This window comes from Haemaphysalis longicornis, unplaced genomic scaffold, assembly GCF_048455015.1.
Source record: "Haemaphysalis longicornis isolate Haplotype H1 unplaced genomic scaffold, Haemaphysalis longicornis Haplotype H1 scaffold_4, whole genome shotgun sequence".
NCBI classification, from domain to species: Eukaryota; Metazoa; Arthropoda; class Arachnida; order Ixodida; family Ixodidae; genus Haemaphysalis; species Haemaphysalis longicornis.
Window position 1 is genome coordinate 228,413,832 of NW_027526361.1, and position 23,920 is coordinate 228,437,751.

A 23,920-nucleotide genomic window follows, 5' to 3' on the forward strand; every position below is an offset into this window, starting at 1 on the left:
CAAAAACCTTTTACTCTGAAGTGAACCATGCCGACTTCTCTGGGGATGTCTGTCTGAAGTAAAGAAAAACTAAAATTGTTGTGATATTGTAAGGTGAAGAGCTCAGTCGGCAGGGACGACGACGACGACGACGTCGCGGACACATGCGCGTGAAGGAATTGTCCTCGTTTTTGGCAGGGCCGAAAAAGAAGAAGTGGCACGCTACACGAGCCGATGACGGTGAACGCGAGTGGCCTATGCGAACCAGCCATAACGGAGCGGTGACGAGGCCAGAGGGAAACGAGGAAGGACGGCCATTCCAGTGGGGGATTTCCGAGAGGACGGTTCGAGGAGAGCGGCGTCCAGGCGCAGATCGAGAGCTCATCGGGTATCGGGGACCCATGCTCGGATGGATCTACTTGACGTCAAGGCCTCCCCTGACAAGCGCCCTATTCCCCAGTGTCCTGGCCCGTGGCAGGCACACGCGCTGCGGCGTGCCCCGGCCTGAACGACCACGGCCTGGAGATCATCGTCCACCGGCGGCTACCGAGGGCCGACTGCCCGCGGCATTCCCTGACGTGGCGCCTGGTGGTGACCAGGTTCCGGCCACGACCGCTCCTGCAAGTGCCGTTCGTGGAAGAGCTGCGACGGAGCTGCATCGTCAACGGGCCAGCACGCGAGACTTCCGACGCGACCCTCAGCGCAACGCAACGCGACACCCCGACGCCCCGAGTACTACGCCACGTCACGGTGAACTGTTTATGAACTTTTCTGTTGCTCTTTTCTGGTGCTTAGATTTATAGGCTTTTCTGTACATTAGTTAGCGTTTTGGTTTCTTGATGTCGCATTAGTAGACTAGTTATTCTTTTTGGGTTGTTGTTAGCTCTCTGGTAGTCTCTCGTCTAAGTATTATTGTCTGCATCGTGCTTTGTTCTGTAATACATGTTTACTTTGTAACCTCTCAAAGCGCCCTCGTCTGATTAACTGGTGACTGTGTCTACCCCCAGTCGCCACTGAATACACACTACTCGAGAACCTGCAGAGGGGGTTTCCTTCCCTCCTCACAAAATTGGCGTCCACGGCAGGATGAGGGCGTTTGCACATTGAGAGGTTACGGTGCAACAGTTATCCCTGCATCTGTGGACGATGAACGTGCAGGAGTTAGTTGCCCCCGGGGAGCGTCTTGGGTTGCGTGAGGTGGAGTTGCGTGCGTGGGTTGATGATGCTCTAGCGAAAGCGCGAGATGAGAGGGCGGCAGAGCGAGAGGCTAGCCGTCAGGAGCGCGAGGCTGCACGACTGCGACTCGAGCAGGAAGAAAAGAACCTGCAGCTAAGACTCAGGTTGGCAGAAATTGGGGAGAGTAGAGGCTCTGGGACAACTGCTGGTGACGCGCATTCTGCGGAAAGCCCCGTCTTTAATGTCAATCCACACAACTTCGTTCCCGTCTTCAATGAAGCTCGTGATGATTTGGACGCTTATCTGAAGCGCTTTGAACAAGTGGCGAACGGACAGCGTTACCTAAAGAGAAATGGGCCACAGCGCTCAGTTTGTGTCTAGCCGGAGAAGCTTTGAAGGTCTTCGGACGGCTGTCTCATGACGAGTCCGTCGATTATGATAAGACTAAACTGGCGCTGCTGCAACGCTTCCGTTTCACGGCTGAAGGCTACAGGGAAATGTTCCGGCAGAGCAAGCCGCAAGACAGTGAGACGGCGAAGGAATATGCGACGAGACTAGAGAGTTTCTTCGTCCGCTGGGTGGAGATGGGAGGTACTCCTAAAATTTATGATGGAGTCTGAGAGTTAATTTTCTCGGAGCAATTCCTGACCAACTGCCACAGCGCGTTAGCAGTTTTCCTACGGGAACGGAACTGCACGAAACTCTCGGAAATGACGCAGGCCGCCGATCACTTCCTCGAGGCCCAGCATCAAATCAACCTGCTGCGCTTTAAGGTAGCGCAGGACGCTTGGTTGTCAAACGAGGCGAGGAATACGACGAACCCAGCCAGAACCCCTCGGTGCTTTCTGTGTGACAAGCTGGGTCACCAAGCCTCAGATTGTCGGTCGAGGCCAAAGCAACCGTACTGTTCGGATTGCAGCCGAGTAGGTCATAACGTCAAGTCTTGTCCTAAACGAGCCAACAGCAAGGAGACGGCCTCTTGCTGTATGTCACCGAAAGAACGCCAATGCGTTTCTTCGAAGGACAGGGAGGGGAGTCCTCTGTGTGATCATCCTTGTCCAGAGAGGGGGCAAGAAATGAGGGTTGCCCGCGCGGTACAAAAGAACTCCACGCGGCCTCGTCTTCCAGTGCTCGAAGGGGAACTCTTCGGGAAGAAGGTTTCTGTGTTGCGGGACACCGGAAGCAATACACTGGTGGTCCGTAGGTCCCTAGTTACCGATTCGGCGATGACAGGGACAAAAGCTACGTTGCTTCTAGCAAATGGGGAGAGCGTCGAGGTCGAGGAGGCAGTTGTGGAAGTATTAACGCCTTGTTTATCCGGAAAGGCTACCGCAAGGTGTATGCAGACCCCAATATATGATGTAATTGTGGGAAATATTCCAGGGGCACGCGATGCCTCAGATCCGGGTCCCGCGTGGAGGGAAAACGGCAGCTTATTATGGGCAGCAGAGACAAGTGGTGACGTGACTGCCGCACCCTCTACCCAAGTCGTCATGGGGACGAAAGGACCTACGACACGCAGAAGGAGCCCCACAGCGGCCTTGAACGTCATCCAAGTAACCCCGCAGGAGCTTCGGCGGGAACAAGAAAAAAACCCGACTCTACGGATATGTTGGGAGAGGGTTGGAACACCCGTAACCGGCAAGCGAGCAGGGGTTCACACGTTTTTCGTGAAAAACAGACTTCTGTGGAGGCAATACGAAATGTCAAGTGACAACGTGTTTCAACAGGTAGTAGTCCCGAAGAAGTTTCGGTCCCAAATACTGAGCTTGGCACACGAGAGTCCAATGTCGGGACACCTTGGAATCAAGAAGACAGTTGGGCGTCTGTTGGAAGCCTTTTATTGGCCCGGGGTGTAAGCACACGCGCAGCGGTACGTCCGATTATGCGACGCTTGCCAGAGGACGTTTCCAAAAGGAAGAGTCCCGAAGGCACCACTCGGGTGCATGCCGCTCATTGATACACCGTTTGAACGAGTAGCGGTCGATATCATTGGTCCCGTGTCGCCAAGGTCATCAAAGGGCAACCGATACATTCTGACCTTGGTCGACTTTGCTACCCGCTACCCAGATGCGGTAGCGCTACCAGATTTTGACTCTGCCACGGTGGCCGAAGGCTTAGTGGAAATGTTTTCAAGGGTAGGTTTTCCCAAAGAGGTCCTCACAGATCAGGCCTCATACTTCAATTCAAAGTTGATGGAGGAAGTTAACCGTATGTTGTCGATCAAACATCTCGGCACTATGCCGTACCATCCCATGAGCAATCGTTTGTTTGAAAAGTTCAACGGCACTTTGAAACAGATGCTGCGTCCAAGAGCAACCTAAGGCATGGGATTGTTACTTGGCACCTCTCCTGTTTGCCTACCGGGAGGCGCCCCAGTCTAGCACCGGGTTTTCCCCATTTGAGCTCATCTACGGACGGCAGGTGCGAGGACCATTGACTATCCTTCAAGAATTGTGGACTGGGGAGAAGCTCGACGAATAGTCGAAAACCACATATGGCTACCTATTAGATCTCCGCGAACGGCTTGAAAGACGCTAGAGTCGGCTCGACAAAACTTGCTTCAAGCCCGGGGGTCCCAGAAGAGGCGGTATGATCGACGGTCTAAAGCACGAGAACTCAAGATCGGTGATCAAGCTTTGATTCTGCTCCCAACGACGCACAACAAACTACTGATGCACTGGAAGGGACCATTCAAGGTCTGTGGAAAGAAAAATTCTTTTGACTACTGGCTCGACCTTGGACACTCCAAAAAGCTATTTCACATCAACATGTTCAAACGGTATGAAGAGCGAAAACCGGAGATCACGTTGCAGACCTCATCGTTCATCATGGTGGAGGAAGCAGAGTCAGAATCCCGGTTTCCTGACTACAGCGCTCCTGACAACTGTGGAGTCGAGTCCGTTAAAGTCTCGGATAGTCTGGATCACGACCAGAGGAGATAATTGCACGACCTCTTAAACGATTTTCAGGATATATTTTCAGAAATTCTAGGAAAGAATAATTTCTTGGAGTGCCAATTGGAATTAACCACGGAAAACCCCATCAACACACCACAATATCCTCTAGCTTTCAAGGTACAAGAAATTCTGGACAAAGAGGTAAAAGACATGCTGAAACTCGACATCATTGAAGCCTCCAAATCGCCGTACAACTCCCCGCTAGTTCCAGTGAAGAAACCGGATAAGAGTTATCGAGTTTGCATAGATTTCCGCCGCATCAATGACATCCTGGTGGCAGATGCGGAACCTATCCCAAGAACAGACATTATATTTGCGGAGGTCGGAACAAAGGTTTTTTGTTCGAAGTTTGACCTGACCAAAGGGTACTGGCAGGTGCCTTTGGACGAGGCTTCATGGTCAAAGACCGCCTTCTCAACGCATTCTGGGCACTACCAGTTTAGGTACATGCCTTTCGGCATCAAGACGGCGTCGGCGCTTTTCACACGCCTCATGAGACTGTTATTGCAGGGCATGGACAACGTTGTTCACTACATCGATGATGTCCTAGTCGCCACGAATAACTGGGAGAAGCATCTGGCGACTCTCCGGGAACTGTTCGGTAGCCGCCGGTACTCGATATATATCTGTAGGAACACCGAGATGTGATATCAGAAGTTCATCACAACGCACTTTGCGCGGCTTAGCGTTGATGGCACCACTCTTGTGATCGTTGTTAGAGAATAGCTTGCCCGTTTCTTAGGTAGACCGGAAATGGTACCCCCAGCTTTTGCCAGAATACTTTTACTGTCAAGTGCAAAAGCAATCAAAGCCACTCAGCTGCACACAAATGGTAGTCATTAGACATTTTTCTTAGTCACCAATGTGAGTCAAAGGTTTCGACCGAAGTAAACAGTATTCCTCAGAGAAATTACAACGCTATTGTTCCTGCCATTGCCAGTTGAGGGAAATAAATACCCGTCCTTTTTTAAAGCCAAATGCCTCACCCTACCGCTGTCCTACTCCGATAACGCCCGTAATGTTATCCTTCTCTCGCCGTCTTTTTCCGTACTAACTAGGGCAGTGTGTGTGCTGGCTTTTCATCTCTTCCTCCGTACCGGAACCCATTCAGCGGTGGCGCTATTGCGGTACACACATTAGACAGAGCTGCGCTGTTAGTTTGCCTCGCAGACCGTGTGAAAGGCTTCTACATACTGCTGTCGACCGCCGCAGAGTGAACGTGATGGACGGGCGTTATTCTTTTCGCCGTCGTCTTCGAGCTACAGAGCCGAGCGGAAGTGGCACCACCATATTCTTCCGGTGAATCCGCTACGGCTACCCTTAATCCATTACCTCCTCGACACGGTGCAACGATACACGCGTATTTTGCAGCTATAAAGCCGGCCAAGGCAATCAAAAAGCCTATCAGTGCATATACACTGAACGTCAGTTCTCTGAGCCAACGCGTAAAAACACGGAAAGAGTGTACGCAACACAGCAGCTTTCCCCAATCCAGGGAAACAGAAACAAGGATGTGGAGTCTTTTGAAGCCTGGTGGCACTTAACGAAGCTAGCCCTGAAGTTTATGTAAGTGCTTAAATCTATCCTTACGTCAGATGCAACTTCTTCACTGGTTATCCACCTGCACTGAGCAGAACGTTTTTTTGTGTGTTTTTCTCGCTGAAATATTGACTTTTATAAAAGTAACCAGTTTTTCAAACAAGATACTTAAAAGAAAATCAGCTGTCTTCACAGATTTTTATTTTTATGAAGAGAAGTAAGTAGTAGAGTAGAAAATTGCCTTCCTCTCAAAACATTACCTAGAAATAAATAAATAGGTTGAAGGATTGAGAATTTCTACTAGAGCACTGCACGGGCCAGGGCCGGTCGGAAAGCCCGGGTCTGACCCGCCCGCGGGCCGGGCCGCCCCATGTCGATTATCGGCGGGCCCGGGCCAGGCTCGAGCTCAGTGTCGCGGGCTCGGGCTGGGCTCAGGCTCGACAACGTGGGCCTGGGCCAGGCTCGGGCTTGAATTCATAGGCCCGGCCATTAATAGTTCCGACGTGAAGTGTAGAAAAGAGCATAAAAATGAATATTCTGAGTTTACTTTTACGCACATCTTGATGTTAGTTGTACACATTGTTTTAAAAGCGTGTTTTTCTAGGTCTGGTAGTCATTATACTGTAATTTTAATGACATTTCATATACTGCATCGAGACTTATATTTTGGTGTAAAACATATCAAAGATAAGGTTACCAGGAATGCCCCAGCGGGGAAGGAATTAACACACCCTGGAGCTGTGCGCCTATGTCTGTGTACGTGTTTTAGATGTCGAACCAATCTAAATGCGGCTGCCGTGGCTGGAAATCAATATCGCGCCACCGAATAACAACCACTGCAGTGAAAATATTTCAACGCACGCACATACTCGTGGATTGAAATAGGGAGCAAGAAATTTCAGCAATACCAACTTCTGAACGAGACAAGCACGCGAAGTTGCCAAGAGTCTGGTCAATAAAGGTGATGCTGTCTCTCGTGTAAGAATACGAGCTATTATTACGCCGATGTGGCGTGAACTGTAGACTGTGTAAGCTAACCTACGTGCACTTTTAAACCCCTATTTTAATTGATTGTAGGGTTTACCGCGCCGATGCAACGCAGGCGATGATGCGCGCCGTAGTGGAGGGCTCCGGATTTATTTTGACCACCTGGGGATCTTTAACGTGCGTCGAAATCTCGTACACACGGGCGTTTTTGCTTTTAGGCTCCATGAGATAAGCGGCCGCCACAGCCGGGAATCGAACCCGCGACCTCGTGCTCAGCAGCCCAACGCCTTAGCCACTGAGCCACCGCGGCGGGTTAAGCCCTTATTTTGGCGTTTCAATTCATGACGTGCTTGTACAGGCTAGATGCTCCGTCTGATGTCCCGCTACGAAGACACTGGACCAAACATAATAAACACATTTTCTTCAGCGTCTAAGACCGGGCCTGGTCACACACGTGTGGGCCATCCCTAGGCTCAAAAATAAATGACCTGGCCCGGGCCGAGCCTGGGCTTGAGACGACGGGCCCGGGCCGGTCCGGGGCTAGAATCACTTATAAATGAACTGGCCGGGCCCGGGCTCGGGCTTCACAAAGCGGGCTCGGGCCGGTCTGGGGCCTTAAAATCAGGCCCCTGCAGTGGTCTAATTTCTACCATCTGTAATGAAGTGCCATCAAAATGAAGTTTTCCCCTGGAAAGTTTTTTTAGGTTCATAAAGTAATCCGTTTCCACATGCTCGAGAGTAGTCTGAAATAATAGGATAATGGGGATGCATGCTGTTTTTCTTTGTTGACATAAATTCAAGGATGTACGGGACAGAGCGCACTTCGCCACGTATACGAGACGGGGCGTACCCTCATCTCTCGCACGTTCTTAAGGCGGCAAAGGAGGTCGTTAAACGTGCATCAAAGCCCTTGCACGAAGTGCGGCTGCTATTTTTTCAATATCAGAGTGGGACCGTTGCCTTATCCTTGCGCGCATAGAACAGGTCCCACTTTCAGATGCATGTATGTCAGCATTCTGTGGAAATTTCCACTCTTTTTTTATAAGCTGCGGGCGACAGATGAAATGTAGCTTGCGTGATAACCGTTTTCCTAAAGTTTAAAAATTGCACGAGGGTCTTCGTTGTGGCGTTCAGAGTTTTTATACCAAATGACCCGGGATGCGTGTTTGATTTCATACCATGCTTGACCCCCTATGCTTTCTTAATGCTTTTTTCGTGTTGCTGTAAATTGGTACATAAACAACCAGTCGCCTTCACCGGAGAATTCTACTAGAACGAAGAATGTGGTTGCAGAAACAAAACTGACCAAATTAGAATACGGTAAAAATTTTCAAGTGTTTATCGCAAGGCTGTTTTTGCTGCTTCATTTCTAGGCACGCAGGATGAGAAATGTCGCCCACACTTCGGTTTACAGGCAAGCTTCAACTTCGAATTTCTAAAACGTGTTCACTGAATCGTGGAATCCGCATTCCTCGCGCTATCTTAACACACGTATGTTTTCCAAGTGCCCTGTAATTTCTAGGTATATGCCTCGGACATACATCTTTAGCCATACAATCGCGCTGCCAATTCGGAGACTTCAAACGTGAAAATAGAAATTTGAATTAGTGTAAAAAATACACTACTTAACAGATAATTAATAGTTAACAGGTAACGACACACAGCTTATATGTATCTTCCTCGTGTATCGAACTTGCGTAACATCTACGTGTTATGAGTCTTGTGCGTTAGAAATAGCGTCTGTGTGACGTGGGATGGAACGGGATAATGAGGTGATGCTTTCGAATCGCTGAGCCAAAATTACGGTGTTCCTTGCGTTTTCTCGCAGACCAAATGCACACGTGTTCTGATGATTGCGAATGCGCGCAATCGGCTACCCTGCGTATAAAGAGGGTTTTTGTGTTTTTCATATAAAGTTATTAATAAGAACCATACCAAGAGTACATCGGCACGCCCATCACCTCCTAATGCAGCGTCCAAGCAAGCTCTATGTGAAAAATACAGCGCGTATCCGCTGAAGCGCCGCAACAATCAATAGAACGGCGGAGTAAGGTTCACCGCGTCGATGCAGGTGCACGTTTCCCGCGTTCCGCAAACACTGTCACGGAAGAGGTGCACGCCCAAAGTAAACCCGGCGTGCTCCGCTAGCGACCATTAGGGGTGCGTCCTCTAACGATACATTTATTTTTGCAGCTAGCTGACCCGTTGAGAATTTTCTGGCTGACCTGGCGGTGCACACAGGACCCCGTATACATTACAAGTAGAGGAAAGTCGGATGTTTGTGACTGCGGCGCACGTTTGCCGAAAAGTTGGACGCAGCGAAAACTATCAACTCCGCTTGACGGTCGTGTACCTGACCATTCTGTTCAAACCACATGTCCCCTATTCATTCTATACTTGCCTTCGTAGTAATACGCGAAAAATAATATAGGAAAAGGTTAGTTCCGTTGTTTAACGTTCTAACGTTCAGTCGTCATTACAAAGTTTTCATTTTGGCGCCGCAGCAGCCGATGACCGGTACAATACCCTGTTCTACTTTTGGAGCTTGTGAAGCCATTTGTATGCCCGTTGCTGTGCCTTTGTCACCAAGCGTGGCTGCTACGCTCTGCAGAAGCATTACAGAAACCCGCAAAAAAGTGCTTCTTTTTTCATCGTATCAGCAAAGCCCAGCTCCATAAAGTCGGCATTACCTTTACTAAGGGGGCGTGCACTTAACCAATCTCTAGAATCCTTAACAGTACTTCTAGTAATCGGTGCCACAAGCATAAAAACTGCAAAACTAAGAGAAATTTTCAGAATCTAATCTCATATAAATTGTTCCCAAAATTTTTACGAAGCACAAGGGGGAAAATACAGCGATTTAACAAACTTGACAATATAACCAGGCAATAATTCTCTACAGCTGCAGCCGAATTTTGGTTCTTTTTAAGCTCCGATAACTGTCCGGCATTTTTTTCCTTTTCCCTCGTCGATTTACGGCAGCGACCCGGCAACGCCTTGTAACGACTCAAGGCGGTTCTTTCCTGTGTGAGGCCAAGATCGCAAGCGCCCGTAATAGAAATTATCTTCGAGAGAATGGCCGTGAAGAAACGCGCGTTGGAACGCGCTTTGTTCACTTGCGTAACTCTGGCGAGAAGCGCATTCCTAAACTGGTGACCCGGAACTCTGCTGCAGCCACCGGAGTGTTGCACAAACGGTACTATGACTTCACCGTCCACGATAGACGCCCTTCCGACAGTATCCTCAGTCAACAAGAAGCTGCCCCCCTTTTGGACTGCGGACCCGCCCTCTGGTTCATACAAGTGGTATAGGAGTTCGCAGCAGACCTTACGAAATACCTCAAGTATGATCAACTTATTGAATAGCACTGCGTAGCCAGCATTTTCCCGCCCGCCCTAGCCGTTGAAATAACAAACCTTATGCTCGCGCCGCCTACCGAAAATTCATATGCAACGCTGAAAGAAACCCTCGTGCGGCGAGATGAGGTCCCTCGAAGCACAGCGACTACAGCACTTGATGCGCGGCATGCATTTCGGCTACAATACTCCTAGTCAGCTTTTGCGTCACATGCAGCCGTTGCTCGGCGAGACAATCACTGCTCTAGAGGGCGCCTTCCTACGAGAACAGTATTGTCGTCGCTGCGACTGAGCAGTAAGATCTACCCGTGGTCTCCGAGTTTCGCGACCGGCTTCTAGCGATAACCCCGCCCACACCCGTGGCTGCCGTTCAAACAAAAGTCTGCAGACGAACTTCAAGAAATCCATGACGCGATTCCTCGACTCACGTAGACGGTATCAGCTTTAAGCACAAGCACAAGGGGGCAAGCAATAACTGCGCCAAACACGCCGCTGTCACAGCCTTAGCACCTGAGTATATGCCTTTATAATAGGCGGTTCAGAAATGCCGCGCGTAAATGTCGTCCACCCTCCACGCACTCGCGATACTGCCGCTGCAAGTACTGAGGGCAACCACTGCTTCTGCGTTGCCTTCAAGTCGTACTTCCGGATTTCGTTTCTTAGTCGACACAAGCGCCTAGGTGAACGTGATATTGGCATCACATATCAAAAGAAAGAAATCTAGCGCATCACCACTGGAAGCTGTCAATATCACTTTCATAACAACATATGGTCATCATGTGGTTTGGGAGTACCGTCAACTGGGTATTCATAGCTGCTGATGTCAAATCCTCCATACTGGGCTCAGACGTTCGGCAATATTTTGGTCTGTCGGTATACGTTCGCAACAAACAGCTTCAAGATCCTGTTCCTCGTAGAGTGGTTGAAGGCAAGTCAAGTCCACACCTTCCTTCCAGTCCGATCTCGTTCAGTAGATGTGGGGAGGTGTACTTCGCGGCTACATTACAAGAGTTCCATGAGCTCACTCAACAGCCGCAGGCGTTCCCCGAAGTGAAGGGCAGTATCCCGCATCACATCAAATCCACTGGCCCAATGCTGTACGCGCGACCACGGCGCCTTTCACCCCAGCAGCTGCAGCTGGCCCAACAGGTGTTTGCCCAGATGATGGAAATCGGGATAGTCCACCCTTCCTCCAGCCCGTATGCGTCACCTCCTAACTCAGCGATTGGGGTTCTTGAGGGGACTATGGAGCACTGAACCGGGTGACCGTGCTATACCATTACCCTGTGCCGAACAATCACATATCCTCCTTCATGAATTTTATTTAAAATAGGTGTGGTACGAGCATATCACAGGATACCCGTAGCACCAGAGGATATTCCGAAGACCGCCAAAACAATGCCGTGTGGAATGTTCGAATTTCTACGTATGTCTTTCGGCCTACCACATATGCCTTTCTACGTATGCCTTTCGGCTTCGCAATGCAAGCCAAACATTCAAAGGTTCATAGATTACGTTGTCCGTTGCCACGACTTTTGCAAGGTTTGCATCGATGATCGGCTGATTGCTAGCAGCACTCCTGATAAGCACGATAAACATTCGCGCTGTGTAATTCAGCGACTGACAGGGCACGGCAGCGTTAGGAGTACAACGACAGCACGACAAGGTTGAAACAGTACGGCGTGTACGCATTGTAAACAGCTCGTATGATGTTGGTACACATCGTCGAGCCAGCAATGTGCTTATGCTTGTAATAGGGGCTGGCAGTGCAACGGAAGACATCAGTATTGATAATATTTTTGCTGAGTCACTTGAGGTACGCAGTGTTGTAAAGGCTGTTTTGACTTTTCAAATGTTTCCATGTTGCCTAGGTGTCCCGTGAAGCCGCAAAAAGGGTCCGAGCATACCTCCGGTGCGACCAGGTTAGCTCTTGGATATTTTAATGACCACACGCACCTTAGTGTCATTTGTCAGGGCACCCCCTTAGAGGGGATACATCAAAACACCGAAAAAAAGAACAAAGGACTACAATTTGAACTGCCCGCCAGGAACACACTATGAACAACGCCGTGCCTAAACACCAAGGCATAATGGACAAACATGGTAGCGCACTGATAAGCCAATTATAGAACGCCGCGCAGGAGGCAAGTGGCGTGATGGCCGAAAATGGACATGAAAAGGCAAGGAGCCAATCAAAGTGTGCTGTAATCGAGCCCAGAGGGATTAAAAGCGAGGCGCACAAGGAGCAGGGTGGAGGCAAGAAACCAGGATGCGGAAGCAGCACGTGAGCTTCAAGGAACGAGCCAGGGGGACGCGCCTGGGCGGGAGCGGGCTGACTTTGCATCGGCCGCGGCATCCTAGGCCGCACCACGAACCTGTGGCTTCGTTGCCCCAATGGCGGCGGTCGGGAACCTGCGGCCAAAGTCCTCGCTTCGTCGACCTTCACTTCGAGGGCCCCGAATGGCTACGTTCGCGCCGAGACTACCTGGAACCTCCAGCGGCAGTGGATACCAGGTGGTAGCGAACGAGGAAACATGCCGTCCAAAGAACGACCGCCCGCATTGAGCGTCGGCATCAAGGACCTCCAGCGGCAGTGGCTTCCAGGCGGTGGCAACCTAGGAAACACGTCGGGGCACGCCGAGGCCACACCGTCCAAGGAACAACCACGCGCATCGAACGCCGGCACAGATGCGAGACGAGGATGAATGCCACCGAGTAAGGGCCTCGCAAGTTTGCGACACGTCAGCGCCGACGACCGAGGTAGGCCAGTTCATCAGGGACACAATCGTAGGACACAAGTAGGGAGTAGTGGTGGAAAAGACAATATCTGGGACTCGATGTAATGAGTGTATATGAACTAATTGTGTATAATATTAATTTTATTGTAAGTACTGTTAGGTTATGATTTGAATGGTATTTTGGATATATATTATTTAGGGTTTTGAGTGTTTATCGGTAGCTTGCAATTGATGTTTTGAGTGGTTGGGTTTAGCGTTTTTTTGAAGCCTCCATTACATGCATGTTTTGTTAAACACGTCACCGGCTCTCCTGCGTCCATCTCTCTGAGCTGGTGAAGACAACCCCACCATCCGTTCACGTGACACTTCGAAGCTACGTGTAGTGTCAATAAGGCAGTTTGAATTTTAAAAATGTATTTACGTGAATTTTACTCTCTCCGGCCAAATTTTATGATCGCTATCAGAACAACCAATGTTAGCAGAATATCTACCATCTTAAATTACTCTCTCATATCCAACTTTTATGGTGGTCGTGTCCTCCTCACCCACTTCAACAACTAACGAACTGTTCTAATGGTCTGAACTAGCGCTTGTTTTTTCTGCCTCAACAACTTAATTTTATAAAATTTTCTACGGTTCACCTAGTAACATAACGAGCATTCATTTCGATTAGATACGTGAAAACGTTTTGCACCAACAGAAGAAACAGAAGAATGTGCCCGAATGTGCACGAGACGTCATGTTGTCCGGCAGCTCACTCGGCCTTTTCTCTGATGCCTGCCGACTAGCATTCATTTAGGGAAGGCAACAATTCTCTGTATGCAGTTTTATTACAGAGACAAAATCAGAGGCGCCGTCGATCGATACTCTAATCTTGCTTTATCCTCGGTGCGTGGCCCCCGTCCAGAATGGGAACAATTTCGAGCTATAAATGTTAACCGGGGGTTTCTAGCTGTAGAGTTAAATCGTCGGGAAGACGCTGCCATTAGTCTTCTGCCGAGAAACTGCTACCCCGGTTCCACTGCAGAAATAAGCGCCGTGTACAACCGTCTCACCCGCCCCTTTGCCTGAAAGGGTTTCGGACTTCGCACTTTTTGTCTTCGAGGCCCCCTTAGCGAAAGCGAGCGTTTGGAGAAAGTAGGCTGCTTAGGGCTGGCGTGTCGCCACTTTGGGGCGGGAAATGTAATTGCTTTCATCGGGGATGTTTGTAGAGATTATCTAGTGCAGCGAAGCACAGCGAAAGTCAGCGGAAAAAAACCGCCCTTTGAGATCAGCGGAAACTTTTAGTGCCGCTTAGTTGCAGCTGCATCTCGTTTATTGTTAGATTGTGTTTAGCTTTATGCTACCTTCCATTTGTCACTTGGTAATTACAGTCGACTCTTTCAAGGCGCACTTGTCAAAATAAGGGGTGCGAATCACCCCAAGCGAATACGAAATCTAATTCCCCAGTACAAAGCACTGCGCGCGTTCAACTGGATGGTTGACCAGCGCGCTGAAAGGTTTTAAAACTTTGAGTCAAATATCTATATAAATTGTTAGCCTCTTGTACTTTGAACGAGTTTTTTGGTACGTCTGGTCTCTTGAGACACTGGTCTTCCATACCCACACAGTAAGCGCTCCGTCAGCTCGGCTCGGAAATCCTACGCAGCCGTAGAGCCGAGATGGCGCCACGGGGATAAAGCTGGGGATAAAGCGGTCTTGTGAAGCCGCCTTATATTATCATTTATTGTGGTATTATGCGTCTCGCGCTTTTTCTGCCGAGTAGATGCTTCTATGCTTAATTAATTTGATTGAGAGCGTGACTTGCAATGGCGTTCAAATGTTTTATGGGAAATCAATGAGCTCCTGTGACAGGAACAATTGTTATGGTTACAATAGTCATGCTTGAAATATAAACATCTGGATGATTTGCAGGCTAGATTTAGTAAAAGAATTACAATGATACAGCTGGGCTTCGACTACCAGTAATGTTTTGCATGGGCCGCAGTATTACTTTTTGAGTAGCGCGTAAATGTAGACGAAGAGATTACCCGGTGTTTAGCGTCATGGAAAGTTGCGCAGGGGCAGTTTTAATACAATTCCGTGGGTGCTGCAAATTCAGTTAATCGTTTGCCTCTGATAGGATGACATTGACGAGAAAAAAATTTAAAGCCATTCCACTGAATGTGAAAGCTGTCGAAGTGTAGAGCAGTGATTCGCCATAATGGCCTGCAGCGCCATTGCCCGCTCAAAAAAGCATTTCAAATTCCCCGCCTTCGCAGTGATCGCGCACCCCCTTGACTGAAACTGTGCCAGCGGGAGTTCTGTTCTTTTCAAGCTTTTTTTTGTATGCTGGTGTTGTTTTGCGTTATTTCGTACGCGTCATCTTTTTTTGCCCGGCTGCAGCCTTTCTGCGTCATTCCAAACGCGCCATTTCTATCTTCCGTGGCTGGAGCCTTTCTGCTACATTACGAACGGACCATTTTTTCTTGCGCAGCTGGAGCCTTTCTGCGTCAATTCGAACGCACCATTTTTTCTTGCGCGGCGCTTTTTTCGCTTGATATCCTAAAACCCAATCCAACAAGCATTCCTAACTAAAGGAACCCGGAGGCTGTCGGTTATATACACAAATTTTGCATGAAATGTACCTGCAGCGTTCGTTGCGCTAAATAACGGGGAGATGTATGGCAAGGGCAGTGGTCCACGAGGTTTGAGCGGTTATGAGTATTTAAACCGCGCGGTTCCCGAAGCCCCAGTGTGACTCCCTGTCCCCGGTACCGAAGGCTGTACTTGGGTTCATTATCTCGCTGCGCCGCCTGATTCCGGCAATCGCATCGACCGTTAGCGAGCTAAGATGACAAGGCGAGTCTATGAAATGTTCTGCACTCAAAATAATTTGTATAGTGCCGTTGTAGGGGAGATTTTAAAGACGATATTCTTTCTTGGGCTACTTAAACACAGAAATTTTGGTCTGTCTGTATGTCTGTCTGTCTGTCTGTCCGTCTGCCTGTCTGTGACTCGATTCAGCCACCCGGCCAAAGCAAAACAATGCCCGCGCAATAGTCTTATAAAGTCACAGCTAAATCTACCCGTCTATCTCCGGTGTAACGTTCATACTTGTCAACATTGTTGAAGAAGAACAAGACATTACGCAAATATGAGACAACAAATCAATACAGAAGTGATATTTGCAGTGTTACTTTATAAAAAAAAATCAAACATGCTTGACTTTTGCGAAATTAAATACTTCATCAACTGCATAAAAGGATTCACTCCGCCGTCGCCTGCTGTCGCCCGCGCAACTATAGCTTCTGGTGCCATTTTAAGAAATCAACCGGCAACAGCTACGCAAGGTTCCACTAGATAGGTTCCGCGTTCTGCTTGCAACGCACGTGAAGTAAGGAAACGCGGTTCTATAAACGTTGAAGTAGGCCGCCTCGATTAACGCGCGTCTTCGCCGTACGGCTGCGTTCCCATCGAGACACCCGGTTTGGAGCAGTGGAACGCGGGAAATTTAAAATGATTTAAGCAAACCTTTGGCGTCTTTATATACCTTGGGAGGAGCGCGACGCAAGAGGAACAACATGAGAGGTGAACGGGAAAGCGAAGGGAGGCATTTAGGTACTTCGCAAAAGCCAATAAAGACTATTGGCGGTGAGATGTTTGAGTGGCGCCCTCTGGCTCTGACGTCAGCTTAGGGACTCGGTCCGCTGTCGTCTGCTACGTTCCGCTTGTGAGGGGCAGCAATGCCTTTGCTGAAATCGCCCACTTTGTTGCTTTTGGTGCATTAAAAAGCGTATTTCTAGTAATTCAGTTGTTTTGCTAGCTTCTGCCAGCTCTGAATAATTTCAAGCTGTATCCCGCACAAGTGTTCCACACACGAGGAAAGAGAGAACAACTTTCTTCAGAGCATCGGTCAGAAGATCGTGTGTAACTCGTCCTTTCTATCTTATTTGCGAGGCTCAGGGCTCCTCGATAAGTGTTCAAAATGCGTAGGCGTCGCTGAAGTATTTTTTGAGATTCTCTCATGAAGACTGAAGAGTATAATGCTATCAAGCAGCAAGCGCCAACACGCGCATCGCACAGCAGGAAATAAAACGGCTCTCCTCTATTTTGTCGCTGTTGTTGACTTGTATCAGATAGATGTTTTTGTGTTCCCAACACATTATTTTCTTCATCGTGACAAACGTGTTATTAGGAGGTTTGGGGATGTTTGGGGGGTTCACAGAGTTCATGGGATATTTTCTTCAGGCTGTATGGCATACATTACTTCTTCACAAATTCGCTTATGTTATGGCTGCGTGAAAGAATGTGCACATCTAAAGCGTGCGTTGTTTATTTACATGCAAACGCAGTGAGAAGGTTTGTGCTACGCCAGAGCGATCACGCCTCAGACAACGTTGTTCAGAGTACTCGAAGGCGACGTTTGGGATCTCAATTTCTATCGTAACCATCGTTATCATGACGAACTGACTCACAACTGGAACATTTATGGCATGGTTGCGGTGTTGGAGGGTTCATATACTCGCAAACGAATACAATGAATAGTATACGTGCTGGTTTCCAGTATAACAAGAACGGATGGATATTTCCAAGAAGCTCTTTGTTGCTTTCCAACACTTCCAGGCGTAAAGGACAAATCCTGGAATACTCGGGATGTCGTTGTATGAATTGAAGAAAATTACTCTATGATATGGACTGAGGATGCGGCCCACTAATCAGCTCGATTTTACTGTTGAATAAAGTTTTCTCCTCCTTCCGTTCCTCCCCCTCTCGAGTGCAGTTTTCCTTAAACACATATCTGAATATTGGGAAGATATGGCTGTGGGAAATGTACCGAAATATCCCTCCAGGTCTGAACAAACATTGTGTCACTGTATTTATACCGTAGACGTGACTCGTTTGGCTGAAGAAATCTCCACACTGGTTAGAAGCCTGATATAAAAAAGCGCGCGCTTATTCACAAAGTGGATTATTTGGAACTCAACCTACCATTTTTGCGGCCCATAATGCATGTCGGCATACTTTCATGCAGGGACAACATAAAGTGATGTGATTCAATACTTTCGAGCTTTCGGCAAGGTTGCGAAAACTATTTTACTTTACGTACGATTAAATTCCTTCTGTCAAAGCCGAGAGCCCCGAAGGGCTGGAATTTGTCCTGGTCTTGCATTTTAGCTGTTGTCGGTTATTAGCAGCTGGCTGTCCCCTTTGTTCCAAAGATTGTTGAATACAGAGGCTGACGCCTAGCTCCGACTCTTAGCGCTCCGCGCAGGACCGGTTTCGCAAGGAATGGGGCGACGCCGGCAATGTTTCGTCCGCCGTGGTATTCAAAAATTTACTTCAAATCACGCCTTGCATTTGAAGCCTATTGTGATTTGAAGCATATTATTACGATAAAAAGTTACGCACGAGCAAAATCTGGTGCGGACAACCATCAGACGTTGACCGAGCGCAAAGAAACAGCAGGGAGAGCGAGCCCGAGTGAAGCAGACGACAAATGCGAGAATCCCTAAGCCGACGTCACGGAGGCGCGCTTCGCAGCGCCGCCTGTGGTCGCGCTCACCGCCAATAGTCTTTTGACGGCATTTGCAATGAAAGCAGCAGATACGCAGCCAATTTTTTCTGCCGCTACCATGGCGCCGCTTTTTTTCCACGATTGGTGTGCCGCCATTCTGGCGGTCCCTTGGAGACTGGGAAGAGCAGCCGCCACCCCAGCCGCATGCCGCCGTTCGCGTTGAACTGCGTATATTGCACCGTGTTCAGGCACTTAATCTGACTTGAAAATTCGTAAGTGCTTCTTTTTGTACGCGCCTGCACGCTGCAGCTTAGCCGTTGACGAGAGCGCATTGAAGGCAAGAGAGAACTAATTATATGCGAAGTTTTCACATGCTTTACACGGATAGCGCATGCAGCGTTGTGATCGCTGTTATCGCCGAGGTCATTACCTTTGAGGCTCTAATTTGACGTGCGACGCTTTTTGCGGTCCATTGGTGTACCCGTGGATTTTGCATTCATTCGCTTTTTTAAAAATCCGGCCTGCACGTCGGCGTACCCTGTGTAAAATTACGATGCATGGAAGCTACCCGTTCGGGCTACCGTCACTGCGCCTTTGTTTTACTGCACCAAAAACTGACGCAAATGCAAGAACCTAATGCGAGAAATAAAGCGATGAAATAGGCGTGTTGAGCAACGAGTGCCGAAAAGCGAAATTCAAGGCGTAAGAAAAATATTTAATGGTGGCGCAACCCCGATTACATGCGACAGCTCGTGACGAGCGTAATGAAGTGATGATGATTAGCGTCGTCTGCTCCAAGGGATGACACTGACTGACTGACTGAACAAACTTTATTGAGGAATAGGAAAAGAAGTCTAAACCCTCTTTGTGTGAAAACAAGGGTGTTTATCAACTTCAACACCCTTAGTTTTTCTTAGAATGTTGAAAGGGCGTGAAAAAGGTGTTCAGCTGTTCATTGAATAAGGCCATGCTTGGAAGCGTAATAGCACGGTAATGAACAAGACATCCCCTCATATACTCCTCTACTGGCAAGAAATTTTCAAAAGCGAAAAAATCTGGCGGCATCTTATTAACCTTAGATGAAAAGTGTGCAGAAAAGGAAAACTTTCACTGTTGCGGCAGCCGCTAGATTATTGTAGCAATGGCAAACGCGGCACAGCAAAAAAGAACAAACAAAAAATAGCCTTGAAATTAACTTTGCAGATTATCAGAAAAAGAAAGCGTGTTTCATCATCAAACTCCCCCCCGTTCACTTCAGCAGGCTGCATGGAACGCATTCGTTTTGCGTTCCGTTCCGGATGTTCGGCAACATGAAGAGATTAGGTGAGGATTGGAGCCTGCGGCCAGCTTCCGAACAGCGCCCTGTCATATTCGGTGCAGCAGCTGCCTTTTGTTGTTGTTGTTGTTGTTGCGCCTTTAGGTATGGCACATACCCAATCAGGGGGTCGGCCAATCAACAGAGGATGGTTAAAATGAATGGAATTCTTATCTAATCATGAGCCGCTTAGGAAAGATAATTTAGACCGGTTGGAAAACGTTGTGGTCGAAGGAAGAAGCGGGCCAAGAGATTCAACAGGCGTATGCATGTCAGAATTCTAATCACATAATAGACATTCTGGAGGCCCAAAGCACTGCCGCGCTTGGGTCGTCATGCTGAATCGAAAATACCTCGAACTGAAGAGCTTTTCAAGATGAAATGCGGTCGTAAGCCGCATTCAGGAACCCGGTTATTCACTCCCCTTACGTTTTCCACCGTAAAATTCGCTTTTCTACAAGCGCGTCGTGCGTTGTTCTCACAACAATCACGTCCTGTGAGGCTATATTTTGCCGTGCTGGCATTTTGGGGTCCATTGAGGTAGCCGACGTTCCAGTACCCTCTGTTTCTGTAGCCGCCCTGCAACAGAAGTAGAGGGTTTATGTTCGCTGACCTTTTGTCTATGAAATGAACACAGCTAACTTGAGGGGAAGCGAAGTTGGCGATAGACGATGCCATGAGGGTCAATAACGAGGCTTGTGAAAGCGGCGCAGGACCGCACATTTCTTGCGAAACAGCTCGATTGCAAGAATTTTCGGTACTGCGTGACGACTGACTCGCGGCAGTGATCTTGGCCCCCAGAAAGCCTATTAGGTGATTAGAATTATCACATACATACGCCTATTTCATCGCCATATTTCTCGCATCAGGATGCTGCGTTTGCGTTGGTTCATCGTGCAGTCAACGGCGGCGCAGTTGCGCTAGCTTGAATGGGTAGCTTCCGTACATCGATAACATCCACAGGGCATGGCGACCTGCAGGCGAAATTTGAGAGAAAAGCGAGTGACTTAAAACCAGGTTTCAGAACTGGACCGCAAAAAGCGTCGCACGGCAAATTAGAGCCTCGAAGGTCGTAGTTTCGGCGACAACAGTGGTCAGAACGCTACATTCGCTATCCGTGTACAGCGTGGGCAAACTTCGCATACAATTTGTTCTCGCTCGCTTTCAATGCGCTTTCTGGTGAACGGTTAGGCTGCTGCGCGCAGGTATGTCAAATAAAAAGGTATTTACGAATTTTCTTGCCAGATTTGGCGCCAGAACACGGGGCAGCATATGGAGTTTCTCTCGATCGGCGTCATGCGGCTGGGGCGGCGGCTGCTCTTCCCGCAGTCCCCGAGGAAGCACCAAGATGGCATCGTGCCTTGCAATCGCTGAAAAATGGTGGTGCCCTCGAAACGCCGAAAATTCTTGTGTATATCACTGTTATATTACTGCTATAAGTAATTAGTGAGAATCAGAGGATAAGGAAGCGCACATGTAATGTCAGTTAGCAGCGATAAAGAACTTACAAAGTGGAAATCAGTTGACTCTTCTCCAGCCTCCCTTTTCCACGCACGCACTCGCGGTTCCGCCGCAGGTGTCTTCCGTGTACAGACTGCCGTGTTATGTGTTATCTCTGTTGTGGCTGAGCGCCTGGGTACACGGGCCGACGTGACGTCACTGTATGAATTGCATAAAACGCGACTGTGGAAATAAACACTGGGCTTTTCCTTGGTTGCGGCTACATCGGAGTGGCGTCAGTCTTTTGCTCGCATCACCGCTCCCCAAGGAGCGGACACGACATGGTGTCAGAAGTGGGATTAGTCTCTTCCTCGGCGGCATTGCGGCCCTCACCCTGCACTCGGTCATATGATGAAGGCCCCGACAGCGGCAGCCAGCCCACCAGCGGCCGCTTTGCCACCGCCTGCGCCGTTCAATTTCGACAGGACTTCCGAGTGGCCTGAATGGATTATGCACTTCGGTGACTACCGCAACTCATCGGGACTCAACGACAGAACCGAGGAAGCCCAGGTGAGGACGCTGTTGTAGACCATGTGCAAGAAAGCCAGGAAAATTTTTCAGACGTTCGGCCTGGCGGAGGAGGAGTCCCGAAGCTACGTCGTAGTGAAGACAAAGTTTGACGCTCATTTTGTTGCCGCCAAGAACATAGTCTATGAAAGCAAAAATCGTCATCGCCGGAAGCAACAGCCCGGAGAAAGCGCGGAAAAGTTTGTGACAGCCGCGCTTAACTAGCCGACCACTGCGAATTTGCAGAATCGCGCGAGCGTATGATCAGGGACAGATTTGTCATAGGCTCCTGAGACGCACAGCTGTTAGAAGCTCTCCAGATAGATGCCACTCTTACGCTAGCGACCACTCTAGCGAAGGCCAGACTCAAGGAAACACTTCAACGGCAGCAAATGGAACTTCGGGCTGACCGCAACGAGGCAACGACTGGCAAACTGGGCACCATTCAACGGACACCAAGGGAGCCATTCATCGACCGGGAGGGGAGCACCACCGAACAGCAACGACAGTCGCTACAGCCATGGTCACGGGAACACCACCGACTACCAGGGTAGCGGTTCTGCGGACGTGAGAATCATGCGAGAACCCGGTGCCCCGCATGTTCATCACGGTACCACCTTTGTGGAATCAAAGCACACTTCGCCGTGAACTGCCAGAAGTTCAAGGTAAACAACCAGGTGGGCGTGTCTATACTAGAAGGCGAAGGACAAAATTTTTTTTCTCGGGACACTCGGCAGCTGTAATGCCAGATACGCGGAAGTGTGTATTAAAAATGTACGCGTATGTGCAAAAATTGATTGGGGAGCCGAGGTCACGGTCGTGCCATTGTCATGACGCCCTTGGGCAATTGGCGGGGGCCATAAACTTTTCAAAATTTGATGCAAATTCCGGGTTCCACCAGGTGAAGTTGTCAAAGAAAGCCAATTTAATGATACTGAAAGAAAAAAAGTTAAATTTTTGGAGGCTTCTCACATTCAAAGTCTTCGCTCACACTTCTTATGCTGCAGTAAATTGGTTGCTTTGAGGTTAGGTATACTTACTTAGGTCGCATTCAGAATTCCGAAGTGTCGTGCCTGTGCATTTGGAGTTACAGTGAGCTCCACACCTACTACTACCATTTCACCTTTGCACGTATTCTTTGTGAATAACATAAAATTCTTCTTTCGTATTAGGTACAAAAAAGGCTTGGCCACCAACTGCCACCAGTAAAAAACTTCTACACTTGTCTTGCAGGTGAACAGATGATGCAACGAAGCGTTCGTTATACCACAGAACTCTTGTTATAGAATAAACAAAACTCTGAGCACAAAAAAACGTACCGGGTGGAATTGGAGTTGCCACTGTTTACAATAGCCACAAAATCTGGGTGTCGAGAACGCACTCAAAGCATCACTGAAACTTTGAAATAAAACGGAAAAACATGTTTCTATGACAATTAATGTTTTCTATTGCCACCAGAAACGTTAACTGGGAGGTTAATTTAAAGGTTGCTTGAACACTGAACAATACTGAACAATCTCTGTGATTGTTCAGTATTGTTTCTTTGACGTGAACGTCTGAAAATTTGGCGATATAGGCTGATATGCCACTTCCCTACAATATTTCCAAACGCTTCTTGTTAGAGGCCACTTTCAATTTAAACCAAAAGTAAAATGTCATACTTCCAATTCCGAGTGCGAAGTTTAGTTTCCCTGCTTTAAAGTACAATTTTTTACGCTTAGGTCGCTAAACGTGCCTACGTGGCATCACCAGAAAAACACAAATATCTGACACGTCATGACACGAAGAAAAAAGTCGCATGATTGAGAGCTCCTCACTCGGCGGCAGGACGCTCGCAAATCCGCTCGCATCTAAGCACTTCTACTAAGGCAAACACCCCCAGTCGTTTCCAATTCGCAGGCTTAGATGCGAGTGCGGCCGCTCTGACTTGATCGCCCCACAGAGACGGCAGACAGCAACGTTTCCCGCTAGGTGCCATTTATTCACTGCACGATGAACTACGGGAAGGGGGATGAACGACGCCGACGCTGAAGCGGTGCCCCGTACTACGGCTTCTGGTCAGTTTTTTTTTATTTGATTCTGGTGGCTTTGAAAAAAAAAATATATAAAGTAAATTTTGTTCGACAGCTTGAGAGGAAAATCATGCTGCTTCAGATTCGAATTACCCTTTTGTGTGCACAGATAGAGCGTTGCGAGAAAACATCATTACGTTCTGTACACAACTGAAAAAAAGGAAAACTTCATTGTGTGGGGAAAATCTTTTTTACATCCGCCATCGCATATCTACCGGCTATGGAAAGTACATAAAGCTTATGCACTAAAATCCCCATTTCTCACGTGTAAAAAAAAATATCAGCGGCGTAGCG